This window comes from Pinus tabuliformis, chromosome X (genome assembly GCF_031772625.1).
Source record: "Pinus tabuliformis cultivar Carrire ecotype Pingquan chromosome X, CPIR1, whole genome shotgun sequence".
Classification (NCBI taxonomy): domain Eukaryota; kingdom Viridiplantae; phylum Streptophyta; class Pinopsida; order Pinales; family Pinaceae; genus Pinus; species Pinus tabuliformis.
In genome coordinates, this window is record NC_142308.1 from 1,009,646,006 (window position 1) to 1,009,672,871 (window position 26,866).

General features: G+C 37.1%; 1 protein-coding gene across 2 annotated transcripts in view; it reads left to right on the forward strand.

The window, feature by feature from the left end:
- The first annotated feature begins 3,677 nt into the window (after window positions 1-3,677).
- The window catches only part of LOC149143173 (uncharacterized), a 41,489-nt gene continuing 18,300 nt past the window's right edge, over window positions 3,678-26,866 (forward strand). Inside the window, exon 1 of one of the 2 annotated variants that reach the window (XM_089448884.1) lies at window positions 3,678-3,889. The gene's annotated coding sequence lies outside the window, so the exon portion shown is untranslated. The remainder of the gene's footprint in view (window positions 3,890-26,866) is intronic. The other variant, XM_089448883.1, reaches the window with a different exon arrangement.

Below are 26,866 nucleotides of genomic sequence, written 5' to 3' on the forward strand. Positions count from 1 at the left end.
GAAAATTCATGTCACCGGATAAGATGAAAGCACATGGTAAGAGGGAGTAGAATTCATTGAATTAGTCTCTCTATAAGTCTCTTTTTGGGCTCCTAGATCCTACATAGAATGAGACTACAATATATTATAGGATGTGGTGTAACATCATGGAAGTATTAGAAACAATATCTCATGAAGGATAAGTTAGATACCTCAACAACTTAGGGTTTCTATGAAAGAAGGCAAGTTGTAGATTACAACTTTGCAGAACTCAAACATTTGAAGAAGGCTCATCATGCAAAAGGGAAACATTTGCTGAATAGGGATCTTTAAGATCTTCAAGATTCTCTGATGGAATCTTCACTAGAAGATTCACTAACCCAAGGATGAAGCAAGTGTTTCAAGAGATAATCCAACTTGGGGAGTTCATGAATATGATGACGTAAGAGCAGTTCAAGGAGTTAAAATTATTTTCAATCAAGGAAGTTGTTGAATGAAGCCTAGACAACCTAAAGGTAAAATGAGATATGTATACTTGAATTTAAGTTTTATTATGTCATGTCGTATGGTTGTAGATCAATACTCCTATCTTGAAAAATATGATCAAATACAAAAGGATCTCTTTCACCAAAGACATACTCAAGAGCATGTACTATGTCTAATAAAGATCAACAAGAATAAATGATCACATAAGGAGTATAAGGTTGTTGACTAGTCCAAGAAGCAAGTGAAGAAGAAATACTCTATTAAGGAGTATAAGATTGCTAACTAAGAAGCAAATGAAGACGAAATGCTAACTAGTCTAAGAAGCAAGTAAAGAAGAAAGTGCTCTCATGAGGAAGTATAAGGTTGTTATCTAAACAATTCAAGAAGAAGCAAATGAAGAAAGAGATCAAGCATGTGAAGAACACCATGGTCATAAAGAATCACTATCTGACAAGATCCATTGAAGAAATGTCCCGAAAGAAGGCATGATAACTCTGACAAAGGAAGAAAAAGATCAAAGGACCCTTGACACTTATGAATACCTTGGAGATATTAAGGTGCAGATAACTGATTCAACTCTACAAAGATGTCATGATGAAGAATCCATCCAAAAAAAGCATTATTTAATGTTGGAGCAATGTCAGGATGAAGTCATGAAGGGCTACTAAATCGAAGAATGGGAACAAGCAAGTACAACTAAGCATCTATGTGATAAGTATTTTGAAGCATAGACAGATGACAAAGGAGTAGCCAGATGATGAAAGAACCTGACATACATCAAGAAGGCCACTTTCCACAAAGGAGCAATGACATGACAAGCCAGGAAGGAAAGTGATCGATGACCAGTGCCCTACCAAGAAGAAGTTCAAACAAAGACTTCATGACATCAAAGGAAAGAAGGAGATCAAGCAACTGAAGGACCCATGAAGAAGAAGTTGCTGATGAATGGACAAGCCCCTAGCTAAGAGGGAGTTATAACAAGTTCCCAATTATAAAGGAGCTTGAACTAGTTTCTTGTTAGAGGAAACTTGGGCATGTCTTCCTCAATTAAGAGGAAGAGATAGACACAACATTCTTGTCTTCACTTGGGAAGAAAGAATGGGAGGATTGGGTAATCATTTGGCATCCGATACTCTTTGAGGATGTGTAGGGCATCCAAGACAAGAGTAGCTAAGAGGACCGATATTCTTTGAGGGCTGGGAACCTAAGACAAGAATAGTCCTAGAAGGTCATACTCAGTGAACACCTGGGTGGGTATGTACCTTGAGAGACAATGATAAAGGTGTCTATAAATCATTGGTCTCGCCAACATTGTGCTTCAATCTATGAAGAGATAGAGTTGTTAGTCAAGGCCTTGCTATGTGACAATGTTGGTTATAATGATTCTATACAGATGGATTACTAGTTCGACTCTTTTTATGAGATCTCTTTGGTGTTGAATAGCCTTGTACCATTTAATGAATACCTCCCTAGTTATGAGGGAGTGTTGAAGAAAATGTAACTAGGTTCGGTTTTCATTATGACTTGTAATTATAATGTTATGTAAAAGAAGAAAAACAAATTATTATTCCTTGCATCATGGGTTTCATGAGCAAGATGTGTTTACCATAGGTCAAAGACTTCTTCTTGATGTCTTTAGGATTTTATGTTTCATTATAAGTATTATAAAAGTCATAAGGTCAAAGGTTTACGCTCCAAGAACAATGTCACTATCCTCATGCAAGTCGGCTCTACAAAAAGACAGTGATATCCTTGATGATATGTTAGCCCAACTTTAAGGCACTCACGTCGGCTCAATGCACCATCGTTGACCCATATATATAAGGAGTGACGTTGAGTCAAATGAAACAAGTCTTCGGATCATTCTTCATACAGTCAACGAAGAAAAGATACACATACACAGTAAGCTTGGGTAATATCTCAAGAAGTCTGCCTACTATACATATATCGTGTAAAGGTCTCGAAAGTCTCTCGGAAGTTTGTATCTATACGTTGTGATAGCTCTCAGAAGTCATCAAAGGACTGTGTATATATACACAGTGTCTACGTTCTACTTTTGGTGGTGGATTGTATAAGATATATACAACGACAACATTCTGCTTTCGGTGGTGGACCATATAAGATATATACAACGACAACGTTCAACTCTCGGTGGTGGCATGTCTTATCAGTGTCATAACCAACAAAGAGCATGAAGGATTGTCTCAGGACAACAACATAAACAAAGAACTGTGGCAACCAAGAAAAGAAGGAATCGAAAACAATGACTGGACAACGAAGACATAAGGAGAAGGAGTACAATGAATTGTGGACCAAACAGAGCAGAGGATAGTGACAAACATCTTGGAGGTAATCTTGTGTCTATTTTGTCAAGGTCTTGGTATTCATCATCTAAACATCTATAAGAAGAGATTCAAGGGTTTTACTCTCAGGAGGAGAGGTTTTGCCCTGGCTTGGAGCCAACATCTTGTGTTCTTGTCTCTTTGTTATGATAACTATTTAATGAGCTAAAGAAGACACACTAACGTTAAAGAATATGCTAATAAGCTAAACATTAATAGTTATCATGCTAAGAAGAATCTCATGAAATCAATGCCCTAGATTCTCCAACATTTGAGAATAGCAAGAATACTTTTGTGATACCAATCATCATTCTAGTTCCATGGACTTGTCTTTTCTCCTAGTTAGAAAAGACAAAAGACCTTCATTTATGAAGAATGAGAAAAGGTAGAGAGAAAATTAATAATAAGAAACAATGATGAGAAAAATAGAAAAAAATCATAAATATAGAGAAAAAATTAACCTAAAACGAAATTCTAAAATATATCATTATAATAAAACTAGTAATTAATATAAATATTACATACACAACAAACACATATTAGGTTTAGAAAATATGCTATCAAAATTACCTATAATAACAACAATTAAATAAACACAAATTAGAGTTAGAAAATATGCTATCAAAATTAGCAATAATTAAATTGGAAAAAGTATAAATATGTACCACTCAGATTTAAACACTAAAATTGATTTCCAAATTCAATAACATTTCGAATAAAAATAACTTCAAATACATACTTACTCCTCTAAAACTTCGTACAAATAGGTTAGATAAAAATAACTTCAAAACCCTCTTGAAAAAAGCGAAGATATATAAATACGTAAATTAACAATAATATGAGAAATTTGTTGTGAGAGGTAAAGAAAGAGAAAGGTACTGGCAAAGTACAAGGAACCGAGGAGGAAATGGGGGAGTTAATTGGGAATGGGTTGGGAGGAAATGGGAGGCGGCTGTTCATTTTGCATAATTAAAGTCCATCGTTCATCTTTCAATATAAATACTTCAGCCTTGGTTAGGCAGTAAGATACAGGAAGCAAAGGCACACGAGCAGGGAAGGCTTCATTTCAGAACCCAAATCAGGTCAGGTGACTCAAAGGAATCCTTATCAAGGGATTCCAGCGCTATCTTTTCGTTTTGGTTTATATAGTCACGTATCTACATATACATATTGGTAGCATATCTTCCTTGCACAATGATCTTGCTTCCAATCTGGTTGTTTGGTCTTGCTTAGTGATTTTTGAGACCATAGAAGAAAACTTGTCTGTGAACGAGGGTTTTTTAAACTATGAACTTGTTTTTCGCATTTTTGGGGCTGTTTTTCTGGAAGATCAATCTCCTTCTAGCATGCCCATCATATGTATCAACCAAAGAAAGCCAAAACACCATTTTGGATCATGCCAATTTTTATGTTTTCTTCGCTGTAAAGTAAAACAAATGAGTGATATGCGGTTAGAACCTTTTTAAAACTAATCTAGGATTTGGATGGCAGCGGGCATTTATAGATCTTACATATTTGTTGTAAATTCTTTGCTTCTTTCGCAGTCAATTGTTCTGGATTTATACGAATTGTTCTTCGAGTCAATGCGAGGATGCACAATGTCTAACAGCATCTGAAGCTGCGCTTTAGAATTGTAACCCCAAACTTACAGTTACGGCACAGAAACTACTGTGAATCTGAATGACTCACCTTGCCCAATGTATTTTTTATTAAACATTATTGGCAAATGATGTTAAAATAAATGGGTTAAATTTGAGCTCCACGTCGGTGAAGGTTGGCTTTTGTGGTTTAGTGCTTTAGCACGTGTGTGGATTGCTTTAGGGATTTTGAGAATCATGCAATGCAAAAGAAATGGATTTAGGGACATCGTCCTAATCAATGATTTTAATTATCTAACTAATCTTTTTGAGTTGAATTGAAACTTATTTCTGCCTGTGCGTTGATCAGAAAAGGGTTTTACATAGAGGGATGTTGAAAGGGGGAAGAGGATGTTCCCCAGCGTCCCTGAGTCCATGTTTGGGGCGTTCTCAGATGACACTTGCGAACTTGGGTGGTCTGGTGATGCCTTCTAGAATTAGGGGCAACAGGAATGCCTGCCGATCCCTACAAGAAACCCCCAGCTATTTTTTGCAATTGTCATTCTCTGTGGTTGGGAATCGGAATACACTCCTGCGAATTTGGGATGCCAAGATGCCCCTCAGGGAATAACTAGTTGTCCCATGCAGTTGTCCCTTTTGATAAAAAAAAATGGCATTAAATTTTTTATTACATTCTTTCCTAAAGCTAAATGGCATTAAAATTTTTATTGCATCTTTCCCAAAGCTTTTGTGGGTCCTGTTCATTGCTTTTATATAACACACTGTTCCCTAAACCCCCAAGCCATCATCCATGCGAATAAAGACTCAAACCATGATGTCCTTGTTCCTATTTTGGTATCATATATTTACATTAGGGGTTGCAATTGTTATTTCTATCATAATGATGTATAATTTTGCCATTGTATTTTCATTTTACTTATCAATGAGAAAAGCGATGTTTTTCCTATTTCAGATTTCTACAATTGTTTAATTGGATTTACGTTATGTTATTTATAATTAGTATTTCTGATTATATGCGTGTCTCTTTCTATTTTTTTTCCATGATAAAAAGTATTACATTCAATATTTCTAAGAGAAATCAGAATATATATTTTTTATGCCTTTTGACACTTTCAGAGCCATAGTTATCTGTCAACTCTAACAAAAGGATCCTGAAGGGTTTTTTAAATTAGTTATTACAGTCATCCTTAGCCTTTTCTTGTGTCTTCCTGTGCCAGGCAGTACCAAAAAGTTACATTCAGATCTTTACCTAAACCACCAGGCCTTTTCACAAACTGGTTAAAACTTGAACATCCAGATTACGACTGGATAGTGGCATCAAAACTATTTGTTTTCTTTTCTGAAGTTCGATATAAAGATTAAACAGATTCTGGATGGGTAACTTTACCCTTAAATTCCTTTTCGGGCAGTGTCCCTTTCTGCATTGACAATTCTTACTTAGACAATATGTTCATTTGTTCATTGAATTCTCCATAGGCATGAAAATAGATAATTTCTGCAAACTTCATTCTTACCTCTGAAATCCTGTTTATGGTTAGAATAAGCACCAGATTTTCAATATGGCTTCTTCCATTTGCCCAATCTATAATCAGTTTTGAATCCCCCATATCTTAGAGACCATCAATTCCCTTTTAAGTTGCACATTTCAGAAGTAACCATAAAGTGTAAAACTCAGCTCTATTATTAGTCCTCTGGTCTGTTGCATACTGGAAAGAAACATAACGTTTTTCTATTAAATACAAAATGCTACTAGTTTCACATTTCCTTGGAGTTCCTTGATAGGCACTGTAAAAAAACCCAGCCTTATTTTTGTTGATCTGCGGAACCTTAAGAATTCTTGGAGGTTTGACTTTTTCAGGTTTTCATGACCCTCCATAGGCATATCTAATTTGATGGCATACCTGAGTAGAAGGATTATCTATATCTTGGAATATCTTTTTTTTTCTAGCAAGCAAAAGCCCCCACAATAGAACAAATGGCAATGCCCTATGGGCAGCTATACTGTCTTAACCTTGTATCAGTTTATAAAACAGGTCAAAAGGGATTCTCCTCTGCAATCATTTTTTCCATTTGGTAGCTTCATTACTTCACTCCAGAGTCCAAAGCTCCCTTGCATATGAAGAATATACAAATAAATGATCCACAGAGTCATTGTTTTTTACAGAATGCATTGTCTGGGTCCATGCCAATTCTCTTCTAACCATTCTCCTAAATTAGGATTTTGTTTGACATTCCCAGCCACAGAAAGATTCTAGTTTTGAGTGGACTGTTTAGTTTCCAAATTTTTTCCACGACTATTTTTTTCCTTTTCTTCCTCCATTCTTGCTGCATATATGTGTCTATATATTATTATTGTTGTTTGTTCAATATTTTGGGCGGTCCTCCATGTGGTTTTATGTTAGCAGAACATAAGCTTTGCTAGAGATTTCACTAATGTTGTTGCTGCTTCGTTTCTAATTTTTTGTTTTGTTTTGTGAGTTGTTTTGAGGATGGGGGGATGGGGAAAGGGTGATGAGCATTGTAGACAGTTGCAGATTCCCCAAGTTGGAGGGCATGATGCAAGGAATCACAAATTATGAGACATAGGGTGCCCCCCAAAAATATTAAAAATTACATTTCAATTATTCATGATTAAACATAAATAAACATGTTACATCAAGTTATCTAGTTTGCATCTCAAACTAACAAATGGACACAACATATAAGACACATCCATGCATCATAATTGATCATGATCTAAAAGCTTTCAATAACAAAATTTTCTATTTTGTTCTTGATACATCAATGTCAATATGATAAATGACCATACGATAATCAAAACAAAAAAACAAGGAGCAAGTCATTAGCCAGGTTTCTTTGATAAAAGACAAGGGTTGAGGCCTCCAAACAGTAAGTAGGTATTTGGTCTCCTCCATAGGTGAACGGATAAAGGTGATTTCTGGTGCCTGTAAACGCAAAGCAGTGCTAGCAGGGTTAGAGAGGTTGAGGGGGGTTTTTAGAGATCTCTAGGGTCATACCACTAGAATGCATCATTACTTAAGAAAACTTTCTAATATCAGGGCAAAGTATCAAGCAATAATTCTTGGAATAAAGGAGGCCATAAATATAGGCATGAAAAGAGTTGTTTTCAAGGAACTTCTAATTAGCTAGACAACTTGAATGGAATGTTTAAAAGTTCATCATCAAAAGAAGAAATTCATGTCTTGGTGCGGGAAAACTATTCAAGCCTTTGAAGGGTGCAAGTTCGTCCGTGCAAGATGTTTGGACGACTAGACAACTTCTAATTGTTGCTAGGTTGTTTCTATTATTTTTTCTTCTTTTGGTGGAAAAAGAAGGTTGACATGATGAATTACCTAGACACCTAGGTACCCACATTACATCTTCCTCCCCCTCTCACGTTGATGGGTGTTGCAACAATACCCACCCTCATGATGATAGGACAACCCCCCCCTCTTATCATTGTTGACCTTGAGACATATGACAAGTGACAAAGATCTTAAGTGGAATGATCAAAGCAAGAGAATTAAGGTAAATTATTTTGCCAGCTTCCTTGGCATTCATTTTGCATTTAGTGAAAGTGAGGCTGACTTTGATGCTGGGAAGTTTGTACTTACCATGTTCTTTTTGTTTTTTGTTTTTTGTTTTTTGTTTCTATATTGTATTGTTCATTCCAATTCAATGTGACAAGTATGGCTGATTATGGAAGAAGGGTTTGACCTTGGAAGCTAAGTTAGCTGATCCCTTTGGATCAAAGAAATGGTTTAGGGAATTTATGGCATAACAAGGTTATCATGGTAGTTTGTTTGACCAAGGTTCTCATATTGAAAAGTAATCCCAAGACATCGTGGATATGTTGTACAATGCCCTATGTGAATTTGGTCCAAGTCTACATGATGGAGATGAGAGGAGCATTGGCATGCAAGTGAGATTTGAAGAGAAGATCACTGTTATGCTAGAAGATTAGTTGTGACAATAATGGTTGCATATAAGGAGGAACAAGAGGACGAGGCTCTGTTGATCCAATTGATCAAGAACTATCAATAAAATACCACAACAAAGAAAGTAGGTTTTCCCTTTTGGGTTTCTTGGGTAAAGAAGTGTGTCAATTTGTGTGCATATGTTTTTTTCTCTTGATTATTTTCCGTTGCTTATAAAATGTTAAGAAACCCTATATCTTGGTGAAAGTAAATTTGGTTTCAGTTTTCAGTTGCCTTGTTTTCAGTAATTCATCTAAGTAGTTGCAGAGTTTCAAGAGAAAATTAACAATTTTATGATTTTAGAGATGGATGGGGTGCCCTATCCCAAGGGGCTAAGGCCCTATGTTTCTTGTGATGCTTCCTAAATTTTGGTTGGTGTATTCACGTGTTGATTGATGCGTTTCCTTGCTTTGACATCTCAGAAATTGGTTGGAAAATTGTCGACCACCCTTCTGCTTCAGTCGTTCTTGCAATAGTCATGGACTCTCTCCTCCTAGACTAATCATTACTCATGAGTCACGACTGTGGAATGATGCCTCTTCCTCTATGACTCTCCCTAAAATTCAAGGGGTGTCTCCACACATATCTCTTGGATGCATTTCTTTGTTCTGGTGTCTCATGAAATGGTGGAACATTGTCTAGCACCCTTTAACTCCAATCTTTCTTGCAGTCGTCTTAGAATTTCCCATCCTAGACCAATCTTTTTTCACAAATGTGGATTGATGCCTCTTGCACTTCAAGTGTTCTCTCCAATAAAATAAAGTAACTAGCATATTTGTTATCTATGGGCTTATTTCCTTCTTTGTGTAAGACCTGTACATAACTACATAGGCATGAACCATGGTGGTTGCAAATAAACGTTTGTAGTTTGTACTATCTAGTGATCTTAACCAAGTTTGACATCCGTGATAGCTTGCCAATTTCCTTGATTGCATTGTTTAGTCCATAGTTACCATATATGAATTTGGATTTGGATTCGATATGATTTGAAAAAAAAATGTACTAGAAGAATTCAATTCGGACAAAAATGGAAAAGTATCAATTAACTTTATATGAAGAGCTGAAAAAATGTGAATAAATCGAATAAGTGTAGAATTACAAATAATGAAATAAGAAATTGAAGAAATACAAATTTTTTGCCCTTCACAACAATTACAGTGAAGAAAATAAAAGGTAGCTAAATAAATGTATAAATAAATATGTAAAGAATAGTTGAATGACACATTAAAATTAAAAATGTAGACTTTAGCAGAATTTGATTTGGACTATTGATCAACGTTTAAAGAAATGTGGCAGAAGACTGTACCCAATATGGAAACATATCTGGTATGGCCCTGAAACATGTTTCGTATGGTCAACACACATTCTATGTGTGGGAAACGTGTTTCATATGGCCTGAAATGGGTTTCTGGCCTGCCACTGTTTGTATAGCGCATTTTCAAAACAGTTTAGGCAATTTTTTACTTGGTTTTTGACTGACTTGAACAAAAACCCCACAATTAATGGTAAAACCGTAAAAGTTGACATTTCCTTATCTTTCCTTTTCTCTCTTCTTACTTAAAATTTTTAACATTATCATTAATTGTTTCAGGATGTTTGAGAGTGGTTCCAATCTCATCAGTCTTCATATGGAGAAAATAAAATTTTATATCCCATACAAAATTCAGCAGACTTAATAGTTTTAAGGATTTTGGGGTTGGTAGGATTGCAACATTTTTGTTGGATTTATCATGTATGAGGGTATGAGAAGGAAATTTTACATTAAATTATGGGCACCAAGCTCTTTATGTAGCCCGATGTTGGTGGTGATGATTGTTAAACTCATCTATCATGGCCTTAGCAAAAATTTATCCATAACTCAAACCAAAATCATTGAATAGGCATGTTAAGCTTTGTCTACCATATTTAATGCTTCAGATAGGCAGTTTCATCAAAATTGGATGGCTTTGACTGATGTCCCTGTAGGATTGAGGTAGAGGCAAAGGCTAGATGAGGAGGAATAGGGTGATACTAATGCTGAGGATTCAAATATAAGCGGTGGTGGAACATTTCTTGTCATTTAAATGTTCTTGCTTATTTATTCATAATGCTTGCTTTCTTTCGAAGTTTCAATATAATGTGATAATTATAAAATAGCGCATTATATATATGATCTTGAGTTTTCTCATTTCCAAATTTTTGAGGGGTCATGTTTCCAGCGTGTTTCCCTTTCAGAAAGTAGTGCTCATTTCCCCATATGTGCAACTTAGCTGTTGATAAGTAACAACGAAAAAAATGCGAAGGTTAGAGTTCAATTCCATATACAGAAAAGGACATAGAGGGCAGGAAAACCCTTCCTCTTTTTAGACTTTCTAGCTTCATGGGGCTGTTGACATTTTTCATAATCTCAGTGAATTCTTCACGCACAACAAACCCTTTTGGTGATTTTTGGTGAGAAATATGACCATTTTAGTGTGCTTGTTTGGCAAATTTAGGTCAACAATTTAATGACAGTTGAATTCTAATTGGACAAAAATTTGGATGAATTGAATTCTTAACTGAATTTCAATACAGGATGCTGGATTCGACCAAATTCTGTGATTACAGATTAATCTATTTGCCAAAATTATTAGAACTGGAACTGGAACCTGTTGAGTGTCAACCTGGCATGGAACATGAACTGGATTTGGAACCAGCTTGTGGACTGATCTACTAAAAAATGACATAAAATAAACAAATTTCATAAAAAATTATATACATCCATGTACATTAATGTAAATCCAAACCATTAGACACCAAGCATATAAAGTTCGCTTGTTTTAGGGTTTGGAGGTGGAGGGTTTTCTTTTGCTTTTCCCTTATTTCTCATCTGCTCCCTCAGGAACTGCTGCTGGTCCCACCAGTCTGAACCATCTGTGAACTGGCCTGTTCAGTACTCCGGTCCAGTTCAGCCACCGGTCGAGGTCCTGAAGGTTCTGGACTGGTCCTGATAACACTGCTATGTACACAACGTAGGGTCCAATAACATGCACGTTCTTGTTTTGAACTAATAACCCAACTAATTGACACTTATAGCATTAGTGACTATTTGCGCCATGTTTAAAGAAAACCTCCTAGATAGCATCCTGAAGATCAAATTGGAAAGTTGAATCCTTGTGCTTTCTAGAACATTCAATTGCTTAAAGAAAGAATGGCCCCACTGAAGGTGTAAAAATAATGCTGATGAGTGGTCGTCGACAAATATTTCTACCACTGTTCTTACCCAAGTCTATCTTATCTCCGCGATTGAAAGGTAATCTTGGACATTTGTTTTGCTAGCAGCAGTCTTGAATTTGTTTCTATATTGTGGGATGGGTGCTGTGCGAAGTTCCTATAACTAAAGCCTTCCTGAACATCTCTTTATCAAAAGGAAACCAGGAAACATAGCATGGAATGCAGTTAGCATAAAGCTCTTGCAACTGAATCATTTGTGTTTCAAGCAGTGAATGTTATGCATTTCAGAAATTGTGCCTACGTCACCTTTATTTTTAGGAGGCAGTCACTTCAAAACCTGTTTTTCTTATTGTTGGTACATTGGGTCCTTACTTATGTTGCAAGAAACATGCTTGCTAGAAAAAAATTACTTTAGTTTCTGTTGCGAGCTACAACCTAAGTATTATAGCTTTTGGTTGCAAGTTTACTTTATTGCATATGGCAATTCCTTTTTAGTAATGTATCAAAGGCATTGCTCGAGCCTGCTATAACTCCATTTAAAAAATCTCCATAATTGTTGTAATTGCATGATCTTGACCCACGGCTGTCTTTTGGTTTGTTTTGGGTTAGTTTTTACCACATACCGCTGGAGAGATTTTTTGGGCTGTCCGTCACTTTTGGATATTCTGTCAAAACTTTGAAGTGCATTGGTTTCCCATCCCACTTCCAACTACAGTTCCACTCTATGTTTCTCCTTTTTAGCTCATATGAGTCAAATCCATTTCATTGAATGAGAAGAATGGGGCATTTTTCTATTTTATGGTATGTCTGTTTTGCATGAAATAGAGGTGTTTCTTAATTTTTGGGGGGCTGAAACTAAAACTTTGGAATTGTAGAGAAAACATTAAAAAATGCTTGCACTCTCTCCCATCAAACTCCCTCCACTAATCCAAGTTGAAAATCTTGTTGATCTAAGCCAATCATTTCTACTGCATGCTAAAAAATGGTTGCTGCTGCTAAAGCCCTTCTCTTGCTTCTGTGGTTTTCTTCTTTCACTTGAAAATTGATATTAGGGTTTTTTGGTGTGCATAACTCGGCCCAAAAGATCTTCTCTAATACTTAGGTATCGAAGACCCAACATATTGCCTATTTTAGATTCTTAAAAACTTGGCTTCAATCTGCAACTACCTATTTTTTGACCTACACCTCTACATTTACCCACTTGGAATCATTAAATTGCATCTAATTTGTTTGTTTCCTAAGGTAAATTCTTTTTGCTTAGCCAAAGATCTTTCAGGATATCTGAATACCATGCTTTTCGTTACTTAGTCTGCATATGTGGTTTGAATGGCAACTTGTTGTGGTTCACTTAAGATTCCTCAACCAAATTCTCCTACAAAGTTTGCAATATAACTGAATTGGATGTTTGTCCAGAAATCAGTATGGAAGTTATTTTCTCAATTCAACTTATAATTCTCATGTATAGGTAGCCATGAAGTCTAATAGAATGCTGTGGAATTGAATCTGTCCCCTGAAAGTATCCAGAACCTTCCACATGTCTTGGGCCACTTTGAATGCCAGCAACACACAACTTGATCTATTGACCTGACTACAAATTTAAAATTTTTTGATCCAACAATCAATATTTGACCTTTAAAGTCATATCTGTGTAATGCTGATAGTGCCAGTAGAAACTTGGGTTCAGTGGTCTATTGTCATGCATTCTGCCACCTAGTATTGCAACTTTAAGGAGTGCTTATTTAATAGATAGAGCCACAGTAATGTGAATCCTTGTTCTGGAGATATCTCTCTAGAAGACCAGTAAAAGAACTGTGCAGTAGCTTTTAGCTGGAGCTGGCTTAAAATCTTGATTAGAGCGGCCACAAAGTTGCTATAAACAGAAGTCACAAATGGTTCCCCACGCTCTTTTACTCACTGGGAGAAATCTTGGGGAAAGTGCAGTATAGCATGAGTTCTTGTGACACAGAATGCCCTCATTGAGCTTTTCTTAAACGTTTGTAGTCTCTGAATGCCTCTTCAAGCCTGTGTCTTGAAAGGTCACTCAATCATTCCATTACATGCTTTTGGAGTTCAAGGCACTTGAATAGTCACACGAGTGTTTTGCCACTATTAGGTTCCATGGCAACCTGCTAATTGGATTGGTAACATGCCCTGCATGTGGTTTCCTTATGATAATTTGGGCTGTTTCTCTAACTTTAATCTTTCATATACGAGATTTTTTTTTCTTCCAGATCTGCTCTCATTTATGAGTGTCCAGTTTTCAGGTCTGAGCTTAGATCAGTATTTTACATTCTGAATCTTGCTTTATATAGGAGCTTCCTTTGTGCTCCCACTTTGTATTCAGAAGCATTGTACTCAGCATTCCAATTTTGTGGTCATTTGTTGACATTAATAAAATTATCTGATTGCCATCCATAAAACTCATTTGCCCCAATGAGGCTCGCTTCTCTTGCAGATGTAGTAGATTTCGAGGTGGCCTCTTTAAGTGGTTTATTGGGCTACTGCATGAGATTTTATCTGAATTCTTTGTTCTCAGGCTGTATTATGCTCTCATCCATGATCAGAAACAGATTCTGTGCTAGACGTCTATATATCTAGGCAAATGTTATTAAAACAAGAGCATGTTTCTCAGAAATCTTAGATGAAAAATCAGATACATCTAGACATGTGGTGGCAATCTCAACTTGTAAGTTGCTTTATCTATCTTTTCCACCGTAACAAACCCCCACTGACCCTGGCCCAAACCAAGGGTAGAAGGAGGCAGTTACTATACTGGCTCTACTCCCATAGTCTTGTCATGGAAATGGGGTCTAGACTCTAAAATTTTCGACCTCTTACAGCTACTTCAAAACGTGAAATAGATGGCATCATTGTGTTTGTCTCGTAGTCGTCGAGACCTTTCCAATGATATAAAACTTGTCTCAATCCAACTACCTGATAGAAAGATATGTACAATGCCACTTCACCAACCTGCCACGTGGCTATCCCAGTGAGCCTCTCACTGCCACATGGCATAGCTGCCAACCCGTTCATACTGGACACGTAATAACCCACTATACAATGTGTTATGAACAAAGTTCATATATGCAGCGGAATACTCAAAAGATCCGAAATATATAAATATCCAAAGATAGGACAAATAATATATTTATATAGAAATGTACAAAAAGTATGAGATGATGGAATTGTTACAAATGAGGGCCCACTTATATACCTAGGTAGATGCCCCTTCATGAACGATCATGTCCTTATGAGACATGCCTCTTCAGTATAGTAATCACTGTTAACTATTTATTATTAATAATTTACGTTCATAACATTGCTTTCCTCTTCAAAGAAGCTTTGTCCTCAAAGCTTATTGCTGACAAGGCGTGTCATCTTGTTTCTTTGTCTTGTAATCTATTAGCAACTTTTGAAATCTTCGAGTTGTTGTCTTTGATGATACAAGATGATAGGATCTTTGGGGTGATAAATAAAATTATTGAACAAAGAAGGGATCTGACCATCCTAAATTAATCTTCTGTGGAATCTTGCAGTCACTGGATACTTTGTGTGAATTTTTATCACAACACTGAATTGCATCGACATTAGTGGTCTTTGGAACATAAATTCATTGTTTCCGTTCTGAACAATTTTGTGAACAACGTGATCGGGTTTAAATCGGCGAGGGGAAAAATCGGAAAATTGGGGAAAAAATGGGAAATAGCAGAGTTGAGGCTTCTGTGATCAATATCAAGTTTACAAAAGATTTTTCCGACAAATGGTGTTTCATGTGATCTTCGTCGAAAAATCTTTTGTAAAAATGGGAAATATCGGGAAAAAATCGGCAAATACAAAAATATTCATTTTTTTAATATCTAAAGCGTCTACAACATAAAATAAATGCATTGACACATAAATATGATAAAAGAACTATTATATAATATGTGTAATATCATTTCTAGTGCTACATCACACATAATAGTGAATCATGCCCTAAATAGTAAGTCCTGAGTCCCAACTTAGCCTCAAAATATCAACAAAAAATATAATAATGTATCTCATATCATGAATCATAATGTCATATACAATGAAATGAACCAAATAACTAATACTACTGATTTTCTCTGCTCCTCTTGCGAGAAAATGCAATGGCAATGGAGTTGGCAGTGGACTTTGCTGTGCTCTAGAAGCTAAAGAACTAGGAGCTACAGGAGGTAGACCATGCCCTCTACTGGTGACAGGGGTAGCCTGGGTAGGTGGTGTCACCTCCTCCTCCCCCCTCCATTACCTCCTGCTCTAACTAATGAGTGACAAACTCCATGAGAGGCCTCTCGGCCTCAACCCTCCATGCAGCAATGGTGTCAATCCCATCCAATGAGATGGCCTCCATATCAGGGGTCCTCTCAAATTGCCTCACCCACAATCGAAGATTGTAGTAAACGTAGACCATGTCATTAAGTTGCTGGGACTCCAACCTGTACAAAGGTCATAAAATAATAATTATAAAAAAATATTATTTAATGAATTCAAAAAATTAATTGGAAATTTGGAATATTTTTAAGTTTTAATCTGTTGCGCTTCTTGGTGTGTATTTTTTCAAATACACTCCAGTTGCGGTCGCATCCTGAGGAGCTACATGTTTGGCTGAGCACTTGAATGGCAAGCCTTCGCAGATTGGGTACTCTGCCACCATAACTTCTCCACCATGTGTCTACAACAAAATTACAAATAAGATAAACATAAGAAAAAACATGAAGTTATGAACTTGAAGAGATAGTGAAATTTGAAACAAACTCAAAAATACCTAGCATTTTAGTCTTCCTATCAACCACAACCATGTCAAAGCTAAATGTGCCACCTGCCATTTTGTATATCTCCATTTCTTTGGAGATTTTTGCACATTCTGTTGGAGATGGCACCATCCTCTGAACATAGGTCAAGAATCCATCCATGACCTCATTGTCAAATAAGAACCCACAGGGGTAAGAAAATGCGGGGTTCAGGTAGATCCCTGCAGCATGAATGGGACGATGGAGTGTGTTGTTCCATTGTTCATCAATCAGTTCCCATAGGAGTTGTTTTGAAACCTCTCATCTTCCTTATTATCATAGTAGGTCTGAATGGATTTTTTGGCCCTGGCCATGGCTTCATACAAGTAGCCCATTGCGGGCTTGTCACCATCAACTAATTGAAGAATGTTTACCAAAGGTTCAGTGATGCTGCACACCTCTTGCACTCCCGCCCAGAAGCTTTCCTGGTATGAAACTAATCTGCATATGGCCTCTTCCTCTGGTTTGCGGCTAAATGCCTCTTCCTCTGGTTTGCAGCTAAATGCCAAAGCACGCCACTGATATGAAAGAAACATTCTCTTCACATCCCACATAGAATTCAAGAGGGATTGAAGAGATATGAAATTGGTGGCAAACAATGTAATGGCAGGGTGTACCAACTCCTTGTTGTTGGTGAATGTTCTCATTAAATAAAGCACAAATGCGTGATTATATATAAATTTTGTAATGCTTTTTGATGAGTCAACAATATCTTTGACAAAAAGAATTTTTCGTATGTCCTCCAACGTCAAATCAATGCAATGTGCAGCACAAGGTGTCCAAAATAAAGTAGGATGCCTCTCCATAAGCATCTTGCTAGCAACAACATAATTTGCAGCATTGTCTGTTATGACTTGGACAACATGTTCTGGACCCACCTCCAAAATAAACACATTCAACAAATCACATAATAATCGTGCATCTTTGATATGTGCAGATGCATCAATAGATTTCATAAACATTGCCCCTTTGGGACAATTAACCAAGAAGTTTATAAGGCTTTTACCCTTTTGATCGGTCCAACCATCTCACATCACGATGCATCCTGTGTGTGCCCATGATGCTCTAAACTCCTCCAATCTCTTGGTGCAATCAACCTTTTCATTTTGAAGAATGCAGTCTCTAAAGTCATCATAAGAAAGGACTTTGTACCTTGGGCCAACAATTGCAATAGCATCAGCAGTAGGTTGGAAAAATGGATTATTCCTTGCAACGCTGAAAGGAATATCACTCCAAAGAAGAAACTTTCCCAACAATTTGTCAACTTCTTCTTTCTCTTTTTTTTAAATAATTGAAGAGATAGATGGTTGTGAACCAGACATGGTTCTAGGAACAAAATATGATGAGGCAGCGACAGGGTTGGTTGTAGATATTGATGCTAAAGTAGAACCAGTGCCACTGTCATATTCACCTCCTAACACTCTATTCCTTGCTAGTTGACTCTTCAGAGTTGACTTGGACAGTTTGGTTTGCTCTATTTCTTCCAATGATCTGAGGGCTCTTCGGATGATTTCCAAATTTGTATTGGTGCAAGGCCCTACCTCATGTCCAGGGATTTGTGCAAGGTGATACTTCAATCTGTATACCCCCTTGTCATATGATGCCCACACAATTTGCAAGTTAAGTTTGATCTGTCAAACCCTCCATTAGGTTCACCAAATTCCCATAAAGGGTCCAATTTCCTTGGCATGTTTGTAACTTTGTTGAACTCTTGAGTTTTAATGTAAGATGAAGTTTGAAGTTGAACCTAGGGCACAAGAAAAATTGCAAGTTAAAAAAATAAAAATAAAATTTACATACAACACATTGAATTTTTGACAAAAAAAACCTCAACTCAATGCAACAATAATGAAAAAAATACACATTTAAACGCAAGCAAAAATTATGCAAAAAAATAGGGCATAAGAAGAAATTAAACTTATAAATCTAACAATCAAGTTTTTGCATTTTTGACCAAAATGAACCCTCTCCACTCTATGCAACAAAAATGAAAAAAACAATCAAATCCACTCAAAAATCATTGAAAATCAATGGGTTATAGAAATCCAAGCAAAAACAAGAAAAAAAAAAAGGCCAAATTTGGTGCCCATACTTGGAAACCACGCTTTGCTAAATAAACTTGGTCCAAACTCGAATTTTTCTTGCTTGGGATGCTAAATTCTTTCGCTTTTCTCCTCTTCTGCCCTTGTAGATGACTTCTTCTCCTCCTCAGCTCTCAAACTTGCCCACTGTCTGAAAAAATGACAAAAAAACCCAAAATCGGCTCTTAAAACCTGTTTTTGTCAGTCATGATTTATTCTCGTTGGATCGTGATTTTTTGGCGATTTTTTGAAAATAAAAAAATTGCAGAAAAAATCAGTGATTAAATCAGGGGCACGAAAAAAATCGCGATGTTCACAACACCTTCCGAGTGATATATATATGCAACTGCTTGAGTTGTTTGCTCTTGCGATTTAGATGTCAATAAGTTCTTGTGGTTTGATTTTCCCTTATTGTGTTTGTGTCAAGTTCCTGATTTACTTCAAACACTGATGTTGTTGAGTTGGTTACAAAATCTTCATTTGGATTTTTCATCGTCTGAACTGCAACATCGAAATATGTTTTTACTTCCACTGGTGTGTCAATTTTTGAGTTGTGATATTCACTAGATCGGTGTTCGTTCTTTTTTCTTCAACTTGAATTTCTACATTTGAAGATTTCAATGCTTCATTCTCGATAAGATGTTGTGCTTTGTTTTCCAATGACTTCTTGTCCTTCTTAAGCTTCTTAATTTGTGTTAGTAAAATTTCACTATGGTCCTTAAGCCAAGAAACTTCTTTATTTTTGTCAGCAGTGATTTTGTCAACTTCCCTTTGCATATTTGGTATCACTTTTTTACTTTCTTGAAAAAATACATTTGAGATATCTTGTATGTCTTCTGGCGTTATTGAATTTGATTTCAGCGTAATGTCCTGTAGTGTTATTTTTTTTTTGTCTTGTAGGAAAATATTAAAAACTTCTTTGTATTTAGATTGAAGGACCCTATTGATTCCATCTAGAGTGAACCTAGAATTATATCACTATCGTCACAATATAAGGTTTTAGCGGTGAATTGCAAAATAAAAGTGTAATATCCAATACTTAGTTGTAGATTGCTGATGTCATATTGTTTTCTACTCATCAAATCCATCGTTTCAATTATATTTGATTCAGGAATCACTAATTGGTTAGCACATTCAGTGCTAACATAATTATTATCTTGAGTAAGATCAATAGAGATGATAATATCCCTTCCTGAAAGTGATCCTTTGATTTTAAATAGTGCACTAACACATTTACAAATGGTTTTAGGAAATCTTTCATTACTGGACTCCATTTTTTTTTTCTTTTTTCTTTTAATTTATAATTTTATTTTCGGGATGAGCTTAAGTTTTTAAAGGTACCCCCTTTAACTTTTATTAATACTTCAAACTCCTTTTAGTATAACTCTTTTTTTATCTTGAATTGGGAAATCTTTTGTTGTTCTTCTTAAGAGAAACTTTAATATATATTTATTTTTCGTTTCTATATATCTATATATATATATATATTAAATTGCAATGTTTTTAATATGTTTTTATCCTTAAATAAACCTTTCAAAACGTTTACCTTAGATTATTTAATGAACTTCACAACTGTCAAAATATGAAGTTCAAAATATAACGTTATTTGAGCTTGGAACGATAAGGATGGTAAAGGCGATTTGGATTCCCTAATTGTGTGGGAGTCTATGTGACTCGTTATAATTTGGCTATATTAGGTTGACTCGAATGGAAAAATTCTTATTTTATCTTTCGAGGTGTCAAATTAATTACTCGTTGTCAATGGTTATGCTATTCTTTCGAAGGATGCGACCTTTTATGACTCGACCTCCGTCACAATTTAATCCTTTTATGCTATATTCCATGCAATGGTTGCAAGTATATCTTCACAGGTGAAAAAAATAGAATTGGAAGGCGTTGATAGTAGCAGGCGGCGATGACGATAACGGTGATGGCAGAGGCAGATAGTAGCAGGGACAACTATGATGTGGGGGCAGTTAGCAGTGGGTGGTGACGTTGCGGGGGCAGTGAGCAGTGGGCGACGATGTTGCAGTGAACGACGGGGACATACGATGGCGGCAACTGCATATTTGCTACCGATTTTTGGATTTTTTTTTTTAATTTAAAATTTTGACATATTATATATAATTTTTTTAAAACTTTTTTTTGTAATATCTTTTTTTTATATAATTTTTTTTAATTAAATTATATCTTTATTTATTTATTTTTGAATATATATTTTTTCTTCCAAGGAAAAAATCGTAATTCTATTAAGAAAAAATAAAATTACATTTTGCACAGACCAAAGGCTTTCCAAGATAAACCAAGATCAAGATCTTGGGAAACAAAAAGCAACAAGAAAGAAGGGAATCAAGATTTATAATAATCTTGCATGTTCCCTTTTTTACCCTTCTTCCAATGCACTTTCTGCCAATTTCCACTCGGAGAACCAATTGAAACTACAACCAATTCCAACATAGGCTCCCCTTGGGGCTAATCTCTGTCTGATTTTGATCCTCCCGATTCATGAGCTCTCTTGGATCCTGTGTTCCCATCGGCTGATGGAGTTATCGTACTAGAGGGGATTTGATCCCCATCTAGATTTTTCGATTCTGTCTGATGAGTGCTATCCATATCTCGATCATACTTTGTTTCTTGTTTTAACTCGTCTTATCCAAGTTCTTCCCCCACACTATTTATATCTGAAGACTGCCAACCTTTCTTTGTTCGCATTGGCCCCTTTTTCTTCTTGGGAAGTTTTTTGGCCAACAGCATCTAAATGTTGTGTTTTCATAATCCAAACTTTGATTCTATTGGAATGATCCATGTTTCAATAAAATGTTGTCTGGTAAAGCTTTACTCAGGCCAATCTCCATACAGATCCGAGCAAAAGTAAAGAACCCCTGTTGGATACAATCATTGTCCATTCATTTCCTATGTCCTCCAAAACCTAATGATGCCAAAATGGTAATGGGAGGTTTGGAAGCCTCACCCATACTGACATCTTTGAGACCACCAACATTAAGGGATCAAATTTCGGAAACCAAGGAGTTATGAAGAGTTCGACTCGACCCCAAAACTAAGGTCCTTTCTTCATAACTGATTGAAGATATGTTTGGGATTCAAATTGCATTATGAAGAATCCCTTTGAACATAAATAGATCTCACATTTTTGGATCTAGAAAGTATAGATTTACTTATGCAAAGCATCTGATTTTGGCCAAAAGCCATTGAAACTGTAGATTATAGCATTGGAATGAAGCTCAAAGAAAAGTGAGGTTACCTATGGATTCCGGACTTCCAGGGAAGGCCTCTTCGCTGCTTTTTCCACTATATATGGACTCAGAAGATTTTCTACCTGAGTTGATTGCTCCAGATCCTTCCCTTTTATAGCCTCCTTTAAGGATGAAGAAGAAGCATGAGCCTTGGAGCCAACTGCCCCTCCACATAAACTTAGAACAAGTATGAGGGTTGAATCCTGGCAAATTCCATTATCTTGCAATTAAGCTTGGTTATGGAGTTGTTTGCCTTCGAAAAGGAGTTGTTGCATATTGGCTGAAATATCGATGCGATCCTCTGAACACTGTTTTAACTCCCTACTTTTTGATCCTTCTGAGCCCACAACAGAATCGATTTTCCATCGAGCTGTTTAACAAAAATCTGAAAACTATTCAAGGGTTCTACTCACTTCCTGACTGGATCACACGACAGATTTGCCTCTCGGAAGTTTCGTGATCCACTGAAGGAGACCAACAACAGACCTTCAATCCATGGCCTACGGGAAAATGACGACTACCTACTCCTCCCACACCTCAAACAACCCTACAAACACTCCTTGTTGCACAAACCCTGAATCCACACCTTGTTCGCGCCATTGCTGTCTCTCCGATTCCAGTTTGAAATCAGATTCCACACCTACTAATGGCAGCTTTTAATATATATACTGTGAAAATTTCTTTTAATATATATGTTGTGAAAATTTGAAGTCTGAAATCCTATTGTAGCAACTGGAAATTATTCTTCTAATTGTTAATCAATTTAACAATTTATTTGCTACGATAAATACTCAATAAATCACATTGCAAAATTCACAAATTTAACTGCGGAAAATAATAGTGTTGGAAACTGAGAAATATGCTAACACACACATCAAAATTATGACACAATTATTTTTGGACAAATGTCCTCGGAAAAACCCAACTTGGGAAAACCCTATGTTGCACGAAAATTCTAGGAGCCCGACATTTCGGGCCGTACCTGTACCCGAAACTCGGAAACTTGGACGAAACTCGACCATCATGTATCACCTATGAGATTTAATATAGACTTCGTTTTCCTTATAATTTGTCATCTATGGGTCTTATTCCCTTTTTTTCCCCTGGAAAAATCTGTAATTTTTCATTAATAAAGAAAAATTACATATTGTAGATGCTGTTGCATATGCTGTATTTGTGTCACCATGAACTATCACAAAAATAGAAACTAAGAGCTGTCCAGATACACCACGCAGGGCGATCTACCATAATATCAGCTAAGTATATACTATTATATGCCTGTATAATCCTGTACATAAGCCACGCAGGGCTCTTTCAGTATGTCAGTGCATATTCAAAAATTTCCAAAATTTTTGTGTTTCTTGCAATTTTTAACATAAGAAAATTGATGTTGTTTAGGGACCGAGATCTCCCTGATAGTGTTGGTTTATATATGGCCGATGATAATATTGGTATTCGCTTTGCCCCCTCTGTTCTTGTATCACCCATTCACCTCTGGGTAATGTCGCGGCCTCCTTGGATAGTTGGTCAGCACTGCAATTATGCTCCCTGTAAATATGATTGCAAGAGATATGGTTAAATTCTGCCTTGTAGATATTTACTTTGTGTAATATGTTGCTGAGTGTGTGAGAGTGACATGCAGATATGCCATTGAACCAGTTTATAACAATCTTTGAATCCCCAAAAATGTTTAGATTGATGCACTGGTGTCCCAAGGAGAAATGTAATAAATGTCGGAGGGTAATGAGCTCCGCAAAATTATTGGTTCCAGCTCCTAATCCCATCTTGACTTTATAGATATGATGTTCACTGATGTATAGAATGAAGCCACCACCACAGCCCTGTTGGTTAGCTGCACCATCAAAGAAGGCCCAGGGGGTATTCTTGTCAATACTAGGTGGGGGATGTGAGCGGCGCTCTCTAGGTGGAAGAGGGTCCGGCAATTCGTTATAGGCAGAGATTATACTAGCCTCTATGAGTGGCCAACATGCAGGTCTGTTATCAAATATGAAGCGGTTTCGGGCCAGCCAGGTATACCAAACGACAAGCAAGGGGAGGCTCAGTAATTTGGATCCCTTGTGTCTATTGGACCAGTCTTCCCAAGCACTGCCCAGATCATTGCCCACCCATTGCCCAGAAAATCGGATAGTGGAGGATAAAGCTCTCCAAAGAGAGAAAGGTGTTCAGTTGATTCCGATGCGCATTTGCACAAAATACACCAGGTTGGCCCATATATGGATCTGTGAGCTAGGTGATCCCCCGTGGGCACTTTATCTCTAAGTGTGCACCAGAAGAATAATCTCATGCGCGACGGTGCAGTGAGTTTCCATATGTTCCTCCACCAGCTGGTGATCTGATCTGGTCGTTTGTGATGAATCAAGGAAATGTATCCTGACTTTGGGGAATATATGCCGTTCTCTGCCAAACACCAGACTAATTCATCAGGTCCCTCTTTAATCCTGATGTGAGATTCAGATAGCGCAGATATATAATCATGCCATTCCTGGTGCCATCTAGGGGGAAGATCGAGTTGACGAGCAGATTTCCATGCCTGTGAAAATATACCTGTATTTTGTTGATCAGCAATGTGTGAGAATACCCTGATCTCATGGGAGTGTAGATACATGATGAGGTCTCTAGAAAGTAAGTGTCTTCCTCCACCTCCAATCCACGGATCCAGACCAATCCGTGCCAGAGAACCATCATTAATCCTCCACACCAGATTGTCTCTTATATGGGGCAAGGAGTGGAGTAATGCCTTCCACATGGATGAGATGCCCGCCGTCGGCCAGCTTGGCAGTCGAACCCAATCCAACATGTTCTGTGGCCAGAGGTCTTATTCCCTTTTTTCTTGCAAGATATATATATATCTTGCGAGAAAAAAAGGTTTTCGGCTGGCGTTTACATTTTTGGGAGGTGACGTTTCTAAACGTACTCGTTTTGGAAACTACGAAACGTTTCAACGCTTCATGCAACTTAGGGAAAACCGATGCAATAGCTGAGGGTTTTTATTATCGCGCAACAGTGAAATCTTGAGTACAATCTGGATGCCTGAAAACTGCAATCCTGCAGAGAAAATATTGGCAAAAATATGTTGAGGGAAATTACCCTCACTCCGAGCAATGCCGACACTCGACTGCCATTGAAAATCAAGCTGTCCACCTAACTCTACACAACTTTTGCGTCACCTTTGTGCAGTCTGCTATACGCTCAACCCATAACAATTGAAGATTAAGTCGTCTTGCCAGCTACTGACTGGGAAAATGCTTTCTAGCCCTCTGGAACTTCTGCCTGGCCTCTGGAATTGAAAACGTCTTCCTTCCTCAGCAAATTGAATCGCCCTTTGAAGCTTCTGCACTGCCTCGATGCAGCTTCTTGGAGAAATCTCGACTTTTTTTTGCAATGCACTCACCAAATCTGGAAATCTTCCTCCGACTTCACTGTCTCTAACCCTCTCTGTCTTTGCTTCCTTACTGAAGCTTCTCTTCCAGCACTGCTAGCTCTCTTGAAAATCAAACTCTCTAAGGAAACTGAACTCTTCGTGGTTCTCACAAGTGTCTCAAGTGTGTTCTCCATCTACCCATCAACTTCTTATAATCTTCTGTTGGACCTCCAACGACCAAGATTAAAACTTAATCAAGGGCCCAAATTAATTCCCTATTGGTCCGTGTGAGTTTCTAGGTGATTCACACCTTATCTCAATTAATTTGGATTCATTAACCCAATTTTCTAAGTTTAGACTTGGGAAATAACTAAAAATAGGTTAATAATCTAATTGAGACCAATGTTTTAAAACTCCGACTCCGACTCCGACTCGACCGAGGGTCAACTCCGACTCCGACTCCGACTCGGTATCGACTCGGCCGGCTCGATTTCAATGACTCGGTCATTGTAAAAAATACATTAAATATTTATTTTTTATAAAAACACATAATTTTAAAGATTTTCATTCATGTTTCCAAACACACAGCATTAGAATATAGATAGAAGACAACATATTATCAAAGTAGGCTCATGAATATATCCATTATATCAAAATGGCACCCAGTGCATTGTCCAATACATACACGATGATGATATAGAGATCAAAACAAAAACAAATAACCAAGGAGGCTATAAATGGCCTCTACAACAAAAGTCTGTGACCAGTACTACTGGCTACTACTAGAGTTGCCAACATCATCTGGCTCAGTGTTACTTGGGAGCAGGAGCGAAAGTGGGGAGCAAGAGTGAAAACGGGAGCGGGAGCGACATTTTCAGAAGCTCCTAGTTTGGGAGCGAATCCTGGAGAAGTTCGACAACCAATGTTACTAACATCAAGGTACAAAGAGGGATTGGTGCTCTTGGTTAAATACGAGTTCCATACCCTAATACATGACAAAATTCAATGGAAACATTGCAATCCTCCAATCCTGAAATCCTGAAAAACTGATAAGTCTACTGAATTTTGAATGAAATCTAAAATTCTACTTTCTCCATATGAAATCCAATGAGGTCGGAACCACTCTCAAACATCCTGAGTCATTTCATGGTAATGTTAAAAATTTAAGTAAAAGGATGAAAATTAAGATTAAGGAGAATGTCACTTTTACTTTTAAGAATTTAACATTACCATGAAATTTGAGTAGCATATATCAATACTAGGAGAGGTGAATGGACCCCAAATAGCACTTAACCAATTTAGAAAACACCTTGGAGTCCCCAACAATCAGCTAAATGTTAAAAAGTTAAAAAAAAATTAGAAAAATCGCTGTTTTTTGGGGGGACTGGCTGGATTTAATGACTCGGCCGAGTAGATGTGGAAACGGCCGGGTTGACCGAGTCATGATTGACTCGGCCGAGTCATGCAATAACTCGGCCGAGTCAGTCATGACTCGGCCTCCCGAACTGGTTTTTCTGCCGGGTCATAAAATTCTTCAATGACTCGGATCAACTCGGCCGTTTCGGATTCGATTCGGCCGAATTTTAAAACTATGATTGAGACACTTTTAGGTGGAATTTCCATAAACAATTTCCGGGTTATGGAGAACTCCTGTGTTTTAGACTCTCCACAAAGTTTCAAGACTAGAACACCTCTGATGCCATAGAAACTAACACTCCCTCTTAGCGAGGAAGGTGTTCTCTTTAGTGCTGCACACCCTACCAC